Source organism: Lissotriton vulgaris, chromosome 6 (genome assembly GCF_964263255.1).
Source record: "Lissotriton vulgaris chromosome 6, aLisVul1.2, whole genome shotgun sequence".
NCBI classification, from domain to species: domain Eukaryota; kingdom Metazoa; phylum Chordata; class Amphibia; order Caudata; family Salamandridae; genus Lissotriton; species Lissotriton vulgaris.
This window is the reverse complement of record NC_141694.1, coordinates 1,198,582,315-1,198,592,688: the sequence shown is the minus strand read 5'-3', so window position 1 is coordinate 1,198,592,688 and position 10,374 is coordinate 1,198,582,315. Positions and strand designations below refer to the sequence as shown.

At 43.7% G+C, this 10,374-nt stretch overlaps 1 pseudogene; it reads right to left on the bottom strand.

The window, feature by feature from the left end:
* Positions 1-6,318: 6,318 nt before the first annotated feature.
* LOC147708629 (uncharacterized) lies at positions 6,319-7,036 on the bottom strand (annotated as a pseudogene).
* Positions 7,037-10,374: the final 3,338 nt, after the last annotated feature.

Genomic DNA, 10,374 nt, shown 5'->3' with positions numbered 1-10,374 from the left:
ACCATGTTACTCATCATGATACTCTGCTCATGCTGAAATGATGTTAGAGGAAAGACTTCTCTGAGAATTGAAGTGTAGGTGGTAGCCGACGCAAGTCAAACCTGGAAAGAGCAGAAGCCTGTCTGCACTCACTGCCTGTTGCGATAGAGATGAACGTACCTTGCCCACCCATTGCTCATTGAGCTGCTGATGGCTGGAGTTCACACCTGCCTACTACCCATTACCTTGACACCTCCCCTGCAGGCTGCTTTTGACACACTGCCAGCACATACTTTGTTGCTGAGCTGACACCACTCCAAGCTTTTCTTTCTTGGAACCCTTACATATCACTATCTGCCCAGCCCCTGTGTTGCCATCTTTCCCAGCTAAGCAGGACTGGAACCAGGGAAGGAAGCTATCAACCTTTTCTCAAATAGGGCCAATGCTGAATTGCCATGTACTGTCTGCCAGTTGCACCTGTATCTAAACCACTGATGTCAGCTTCTGCTGCTTTTTCTCCTGGATGGTGAGACAGTGGTTTTCACTAGCAAGGCCCCCATTCCTGCTCTCGAAGACTAGAAAAAAGGTGAGGCTGTTAGAAAGAGTTTGGAAGTTATATATTTTAATAGCATATTTTTAAACTCTTACTTACAAACATTGAGCATGTATTATGGAGAGAACTCCAGATAATCTCTCCTACTTCCAATTTTAAATCACCTTTGCCTCTGAGCGCCTGTGCCAGCCATTAGGCAGATTCACTGATTTAGAATACATCGAGGGTAGACTTTTTATTGTACCACTAGTAAATAATAGATTGTAATTCATTATTGGTATTATAAAAAAAAGGGGCAGAAACAAGGTTGAGCCACCACTGAAAATTAAAGATTTCTGATTTATGTAATAATCAGAGTTGAGAACACAATTAATTAAGAACGACATTGATTAATTTAATTTAATTTAAAAAGATTTATAAAGCGCGCGTTCACTGTGCAGTTTCCTGGCGCTAGAGGGTTCTTGAGCTAAGGCGGACACAGGGGTCTATAGGCTGAAAGCTTGTTGGAACAGAAAAGTCTTGAGAGCTTTGCGAAACTCAAGGTAGGAGGTGGAAAGTCTGACCAGGGGTGGGAGAGAGTTCCAGAAGGTAGGTGCAAGAACCGAAAATTTCTGACCTCCCCATCTTTTTTTCTTAAATCGGGGGATGGTTAATAGAGATTTAGAAGAGGAGCGTAACGCTCTAGAGGGGCAGTAATTAGCAATGGTGGAGTTTATAAAAGCAGGGGCAGTACCTGCCCGAGCTTGAAAAGTAAGACAGCCAAGTTTGAAAAGAGCACGTTGTTTAATGGGGAGCCAGTGGAGGGCAATGAGAAGGGGTGAAGAGTGATGATATTTGGGTAAGCCGTGTACCAGGCGAGCAGCCTGGTTCTGCACCAGCTGGAGGCGCTGGAGTGCATAGGCGGGAGCACCATTATAAATAATGTTCCCGTAATCGATCTTGGATAAGACCATGATCATCACTATAGGATTCAGTGCAGAGGGGGAGAAAAAACGGGATACTTTCCTGATAATGAGCAGGGTGAAAAAACAAGAAGAAACAACAGAACTAATGTGAGAATGGAGTGTTAAATCCTGATTGAGAATAATACCAAAGGTTTTGACTGAGAAAGAGGGAGTGGGGGGTGAGCCAAGGGAAGGGGGCCAAAATAAAGGAGACCAGGGGTTGCCACTGCCTCCAGTCAAGATCAGTTCTGTCTTATCCAGGTTGAGTTTGAGATAGTTTGCATTCATCCAATCCCGGATAAACAGCATGATGGAGTGGAGGCAAGCGGCGCCGGATGAGGGGGAAGAAAAATTAAAAATGAGTTGGAGGTCATCAGCATAGTTGTAGACTGTGACCTCCAGTTGTTGCAGTGCAGAAATAAGGGGGAAAATGTAAAGATTAAATAAAAGGGGGGAAAGGGAAGATCCCTAGGGAACGCCACAATTTACCCTGCAATGCGGGGCAGAGAATTCAGCAAGGTGGACTGCCTGAGTACGATCAGCCAGGAAGGAACCTATCCAAGTCAGTACCTGTTCCCCCATGCCTGCCGCCTTGACACGGGACAAAAGGATGGAATGGTCCACCGTGTCAAATGCGGCGGACAAATCTAGGAGGACCAGGGCTTGAGGGATGTTAGTGTCAAGTCCCTCCCTGAGTTGGTCCATAACCGAAATAACTACCTTCTCAGTGGAGTGGCAGAATTGCTCACAACCTTCCACAACAAGTTGACATTGACAGTACATTTTTAGTTATTACACCTAGTGTGTTTCCAGTCTTCACCAATGCTACTCACCCTTCAAGATTTAAAATGATTAATATACCACACATTTCTCACAAAATTAGCCCACTGATACTAACCAAGAAATGTTTTGTGAAAGATTGCACTCAATGAATCTGAGCCACTTTTTTGGGGTTAGCCGGAACGATTTTTGGTCCCTATCCGACCCTGCCTAGATGGTGATAAAGAGGTCTTTGGCCATACCACCCTGAAAGCACCTGATCTCATCCTAGAAGGTGATAAAAAGAGCAAGGGGGTGACCAGCAAACCTCAGAATTATCATCTGCTTTCTTCTCTGTCAACATTCCATTCATTTACTGAAATCTCTCACGGAAATGGTGCATAATCACAATGATAAGAGCAGCCTTTTTATGCACGAGTAGAGAGAAGGAGCAATTTGGACGCTGGAGTGAGCCTGATCCCCCCCACACGCAGTCACCGAGAACAATACCACACAAGAAATTTGCCACATAAACATATCCATCCTTTTTTAAATCAATCTGCAGCCCCTTCCAAAAACTTAAATTAGAGCAGATCACTCAAAGAAATTGAAACTCAGGGAGGGGGTGAGAGAAGTTGGAGAAAGAGAGGGAGAGACCCTGCTGCCCTGTTACATCAGGTAAGAAGTTCCCTATAATTTATTCGCTCTGAGATGGGAATCATCAAGCTACGTGTGACTGTCAGCAACAGCTGTGCCTGCACTTTCAATGCTTGGCTTAGCTTATCTCTTTCGTGAACTTCTACATTCCCAACACAGCTTCTGTCTCCCCCAGTCAGGCCTGCATTGCTGACTGTAACAGGCTGCATGGAATTCACGTCCATCTTTGTGGCTGGAGTGTGCACTGCAGAGACTTCAGGGACACTGACTCAATCCTCGGACTTCACAGCGGCCACAACAAGGCAGCTACAGCGGTCCACCCACTTCAATCTTTGGAATCCCACCCTATGTACATCACTTTCCGACAGCAATGGTGAGCCACTTCCAAGTTCGACTTCTGACCAATGTTAATTTATGGGGATCTAAGGGGTGAGTGGCCCGTGCAGGTAAACTCTGCTCCGCCGGTGGTTGACTTTTTCTTTCTGAACTCTCCACTTCACACGGAACACAGAGTGACAAAGACTCTGCAAACGCCGCCGGCGGAGTGGAGTTTACGGCACATCCATACTTTTTTTTAAAGTTTAAAATGCTTTATTGAAGGAATAAAAGCAATGAAAAACATCATTACATAAAAAGAAATGATCAGGAAATAGGAAAAAAATTAAAATTTGGAATGCATAACAAACTTAGAAAAACAATGTCCTATAAATATAAGCTATACTTAATAACAAGAGCATTTTGGAAAGAATTTTTTAACAGAGGGTGAAAAGAAGAAAAAGAAAGAATGGAAGAGAAGAGATAGGAAGAAAAGAAAGCGAGAGAGGAAACGGAAAGAAAAAAGGAAAAAGCACCAATAATAAAATTACAATAAAAAATATGTAACAAATAGGAGATACCATCAGCATAAATCAAGTTAACTTCCTAGACAAAAAGGTAGTGAGGGGCAACCAAAGTAAGTCTCTCTTGATTAACAAGATGGTGGAGCTAGGATAAGCTTTGTCCATTCTATGATGATGACATAGTAAGTTCCACCAAGCTTGGTAAGAAATTGCAGAAGTATCCTTCCAATTGACAGTAATGCATTGAAAGGAAATTGCCAAAAAAAGGTTAATGAAAGGGGCAACCTCTTTATGATCAGCAAAAACAGGGGAAAGACTACCCAAGAAAATATGCTGAAAATGAAAGGGAACATCAAGTTGGAGGATATCGTTGAGTTTATTCCAAATAGTGGTCCAAAAGTTGTTGGTCAAAGGACAATTAAAAAACATGTGTAATAAGTCTGCCTTAGCATGAGGACATGACCAACATTTAGGGGATTCTGTCAAGTGAAAACGATAAAGAATGAAAGGGGTCAAAAAGAGTCTATTATAAAAATAATACAAGGTTTGTGTAGTACTAGCAGAACGGGAGGTAGTGTGGATCCTAGACCAAAGCAATTACCAAGTATGTATAGGAAGGTCTAAGGTCAAATATATTTCCCATTGTAGTTCTAAGGGGGATTTAACTCTTGCCGTCTGGGTATGAGACAACTATTTGTAAATAGTAGCTGCCTTAAATTGAGTGGAAAAGTCAATAGTGATGGGGGGATTAAGTGACTGGTCAGTGGAAGAAACGGGGGTGGAAGGCGCAGATGTGTAATGTCAAGTGAGGACATCAGTGAGTGCATTATAACGAGAAGCATATTGTGAGGGAAAGTGATATAGAGACTGAAGAGTAGAAAAGGGCATAAAAACACCATCTCTCATCAAATGTTGAGGGGTCATATTACCCTTATCAATCCACTCTTTCCAAAACAAGGCACGATTATTAATCTTAACACGTCCATACTTTTATTCAGGATGTGGTGGTTTTCTCCACCAAGTCCAAATTAGGTGAGCAAAATCTTTAGTGAAACAGGCACATAGTGAGAACATATTTTCTGGAGAATGTTGATGGATTCTTGGCCCACTATTTAAGCTGGCCTATTATGCTCATGTGATATTACATACTTGATACAATACAAAACTAGGGGCCAGATGTAGGTAATTGCAATTTACCGGCTCTTAAATATCGAATTTTACCGATTCGGTATTTATGAGTCGGTAAATGCAATGTAGGTAAAAATTCTGTATTTTTTACCGAATCGGTAAAATTCTGAATCGGCCATTCGGTATTTACCGAATTGGTATTTACCGAATCGGTATACCCCATTCATTCCTATGGGCCTTTTGGCCCATAGGAATGAATTGGAAATACCGATTCGGTAAATACCGATTCTGTAAATACCGAATCGGAAAGCAAAGAAAAGTGAAACTGAATCAGGCAGCCAATCAGGTGCTACCACCCTCCCCCTCCCTACCAGAAAGTGGCTACACCGGCAGCTGCAACTAATTAGAAGCTTCTGGAGAGGCAGTTCGAGCTGAGCTGAGTCCCTGCGCAGCAGAAAGAGTTGTGTGCACTTTTAAATTTGAAAAATGGCAAGCAGCAGAGACAAAGATCAGCCAGATAGGAAGAGGAAACTAAAATTTAGCAGCATGGAGCTGCAGGTCCTTGTTGAGGAGGTGGTGGAGGAGCACCAAAAACTGCTTGGCAGGCAGTCCCTCACTGTGGCTGAATCTGCCAAAACGAAAATTTGGCTGGACATTAAAGAAAAAGTGAATGCAGTTGGAGTGACTCCTAGAGATATAGAGGACCTTAGAAAAAGAAGTGGTACGACCTCAGGAGCATGACAAAAAAAAGAACACCACAAGCAGGCAGCACCCCCTTACTGACCTGGAGGACATGGTGGGCTCAACCATAGAACCTGAAAGTGTCTGCGGACTGGGAGATGTAGACAGCTCAGCCAGAGCTTCCAACAGAAAAGGTAAGACGCATGCACAGTAATCCCCCCCACACCATCACCCTTCCCTTTACCCTATGTGGCTAAGTGAACCTCAGTCCAGTACAGCTAGCACTATACCAGAGCAATGCATTATGGGACATGTAGTCAGTAAATGAGAGACCATGTCATACAGCACAGCAACCACCAAGTTAGGGAAATGATTCCAGACAGAATGAAGCGCAGGCAACATGTACATTGTTCAAGTGAAAATTATTTAATTGTAGTGGCTGTGAGGCAGTAGCGCTTAGCTAATGTACGCTCATATGTCTACAGGTGAGACATCTCGAAGGCGTTCCCGGGAGACTGAAGGCACGGCACCAGAGAGGGATGAGAGTCAGTAGCCAGGTCCAAGTGCACAGAATGTATCAGAGGACACAGGTGCACCAAGAACACAGCCACCATCCCAAGACTCAGAAATGGCTCCAGAGTCGCAGGCGTCCCCAGAATGTACACAATCCCCTCTGTTACTGTCATCCCCAGAAATGCCTACATCACTGCCTGTGACAACACCTGCATCACAACAGAGCAGGAGGCATGTTGTTGTCCCACTATCAGAAATGGAGTAATCAGCAGGTGACATGGAGGGGGAAGACACACACACCTTGCCCGGGGAAGGTAGCTCTGCCACACTGCAGTCCAGTGCAGAGTTGTCCCATACTGGTACCAGACACCGCAGGCTCTGAGAAAGCAGTGTAGCTGCACATGTGAAGGGTCCCAGTGTGTTCCATGGCCTGGAGGGGAGCATGGTCAATATCCAAAGGATGCAGGGAAAGGCCATCATGTCTGTCCAACGCCAAGTGAGGAACCTAAACAACAATATGGAAGACATAGGGAAGGGCATCAGAGAACTAGTTGATGTCGACAAGGAGATGGCTGCAGGGATTCATGATATGTCACAATTGGTGCAGCTTCTGTGCACCAAACTAGATCAGGAAGAGTCATCAAGGCGTAAGGAGAAGCAGCGTGCGCAGCAACAAAATAAAGCCATCAACCGCCTGGCCACATCCACTTCCCTGCTATGCAGGAGATGCATTAACATGCAGGAGGGACTCACGCAAAATAGTACTGAGGTGTCTAGGGGCATTGCTAGGATGACCAGTGCTGTTGAGGTGCTGATAAATGCACAAACAGCACAAACTGCTGCTCTGGATGTGCCAGAGAGTGAAGGGAGCACAAGTAGGAGCAGCATGGCAAGCCCCCTTGTCATAGAGACACAGAGGAGCAGCAGGCGCCATGGTGAGGCAACAGCCCAAACGCCAAGTGAAGACAGCCAGCCACAAACATCTGGCAGTGGTAGGCGTGGACGCAAATGAGTAGTTCAGTTAATGGGGAAGTGACCCAGAACTAACATCATTGAATGTATATAATTTGTGTTGCACAATTGTGCTTTAGAAACCTGCGTAGTGACAAAATTAAACTACGTTGGTTGCATACTCCACCTGTCTGTGTCTTTAACTTACTTAAAAGTATTTGCGTGTGATCTCTTCCCGTCTGTGTCTGCCATCTGTTGGTGTTGCTACACCAGCAGTGTTGGGTTCAGGCAGTGCTTTACGTCATCATGGTCCTCATAATCAGATATTTCCACCTCGGTGCCCTTCTTCATGGCAAAGTTGTGTAACATTGCACAGGTTGCAATCATCTTGCAGCAGGTCACTGGTGTATACTGGCGTGCCCCTCCACTTTTGTGGAGGCAGCGGAACCTGCTTTTCCACAGCCCAAAGGTGCGCTCCACAATGTTCCTTGTAGATTTGTGTGCCCTGTTGTAACTCCTCTGGCTGGGGGTTGAAGGGTTGAGGTATGGAGTAAGGATGAAAGACCGGACCCCATATGCACTATCCCCTATAAGTAACAGAAAAAGACATTACTCATCCACACATACACATACATCTGCAATATGTATCAAGGAAGTGTCACACAGTGATTAACCTAGCAGGTATCCTTCGCCAAATTCCCCCGCTGTCAGGTGTGTGTATATTCTACTGTTTTGAAAGATGTGGGGTACTTCCAGGAAACTTGGCAACTATGTCCGTGATTATGTACTTTGCATCACAGAGTACCTGTACATTTATGGTGTGGGTAGACTTCCTGTTCCTATATATGTACTCTGTGGCAGCAGGTGGACATATTGGTATGTGGCTGCCATCAATACAGTCAATGACGTTGGGGAAATGTGCCATTTGATAAAACTCTGTCTTGGTCCTGAGCTGTTCTGCGTGCGTTGCAGGGAAGCTGATGTAATAATGCATTCTCTGTATCATGGCCTCTAGGAATTTCCTAAAAAACGTGATAGGCAGCTCTGGGACACCCCACCTACCGCAGCAACCACACTCCGGTAACTCCCAGAGGCAAGCAGGTGTAGGCTACACAGCACCTGCACATGGGGTGGGATGGCATGTGCCCTTGGGGTTGGGTGCTCCAAAAGTGGGTGGAGGTCCCTGATCAGCTCCAGGATGGTTTGGGGGTGTAGCCTGTACCTTTGTATGATCTCTGGCTCAGTCAGTTGGAATAGGGTGATTCTCTGCCTGTAGACCTACTCCTCCCTTCTCCAGACCCTCTCTCCTTCTGCCTGGAGCCGTAGCCGCCTCGCAATCACGTAGAATGCTGCCATTCTGGTCAAACAGTTGTGTTTTAGACCCTTTTTTATAGCCTGCACCTGGTTACCACCTGATTTGAATCCATGGTAAATACTGACTCTTAAATACCGAATTTCATGTAAATTCAGTATTTTAGAGGTTATTTACATCTCAAAAGTCATTTTTACCATTTCTTATTTACCAAATCGGTAATTTTACCGATTCAGTAAATTTTCTGATTTGGTAAATTGTCCGATTCGGTAAATTTTCCGAATCGGTAAAATTTCCGATTCTGTAAATTTACCGATTCTGTAAATTTACCGAATCGTACGATTTTGTGGCCCCTACATCTCAAACACCAAATACCGGTCGGTAACGGCCGAAATTCGGTATTTTCGACCATTACCGACCGGTATTTGGTTACCTACATCTGGCCCTGGATCCTTAAGAGCAGCAACGTGCTTTATAGAGATATTTTCATTGCATCATACACTGGATAATAGAGCATGTCTGTCTTTTTAGGTGATAGGGAGGATATGGAAATTGAATAGAACTAGACAACAAATCTATTTTTACATCACACATATTTGCACTTTGTTGTATTTCTGTTACAGTGTACTGAAGTTATTTGCTCAGAAAGACATGATTTATGCGCAAGTTCTGAAAACAGACTGAGAACCGAGGTCGCCAGAATGGAAGGTAACTAAATATATTCAACCTCCGTCCTAACCCCTCACTCCATGAGGTCAAATGAGAACATGTTACATACCTGTAATCGCAGTAGTTTAGTGTTTCTAACTTTCATAGATACCTTTTGCTTTAGTTATTCACTGTGAAAGAGCTGGTAGACTTTGTGATTGTTTTTCATTAGCAATACCTTGAATCAGAGTTTTAAGCCATATCATCTTTTTTTCACATTTAAGTAGCAACAAGGCATAGATTGAAAAAACAGAATGGAATAAATACATCTCGTCGAAGATATACATTAAAGAAATAGATGATGCAAAAATGCTTGGTCCAATGCTGGTTCCCTCAATTAGTCTGTATATAAGCAGTAATATCTGTTAGAATGTGAGGAGGCTCTACTACTTCGCCACTCTATATATGTCTGCCAGAATCACATCAGTACAGGGAGCTGTTGAGGTTTCTACTGCTCTAGGGAAATGGCCTGACAGCTTAGAACTTAAGGGCTGACCCGCTTTTTGTGACAAATTACAATTGCTGCAGCAGTCCACCTTGCTATCCTTTGATTTGAGGGTAAGTGTGTTTTCTGTGGCTCGCCGAAGGTACCAACAGATGAGCTGACCTTCGAAAAGACATGGAGTAGTAGTACTATAAACATCTGCAGAAATCCAAGTAGTGTATTGCCATTTCTGCACTTAATATTGGGTTTTGGGAAAAAAAGGTTTGAGCAAACCCAGTTAATTTCGATCAAGGTACCTAATCAACCTTGGAATGAAATTTTGGTTAGTTTGCAAAAACACCATGTATTTGTGGCAAGGAAGGTAAGGAGCTTTAACACCAAAGAAATGCATTTCTGGCAGATGTGAACTTCAATTGGAAAGCTGTCTTGCATGACAAAAAAATGTATGTTTGCCTTATGTGTAGTTCTTAGTTGTTCCTTAATCAATTGACCATTGACAGTGTTCTGTTTCTATCAGAAAGCTGGAGTCAGCTCTAAACAATCCTTTGAGGAACTCCTTAACAACTTGAATTGAGAAAAGAAATGTAAAAAGCATGAGATGTCTACACTTTGATGCAGGTGTGAAATTGTTCCTGGTGAAGATGTATTTGAAGCCTGCCTGGGCCAGTTGCAATACGTAAGGACAACGCTTGGTGAAGTTCAAAAGTTATTGGATAAAGTCATCTTTCTTTGCACCAAATGCAGAATCCATGCCCTCCATAATACCCAAAAGGATAGGCACTGGAAATAGAGGAATATGGACTTTCAACAAGTCACTGTCAGTGTGAAAATTCCTGTTGTCTGTTTTGATTGTAAGTCTTTCTCCTTGCTGGTATCTTCGGCATGAAGACTGAGGGGGCCTAGAT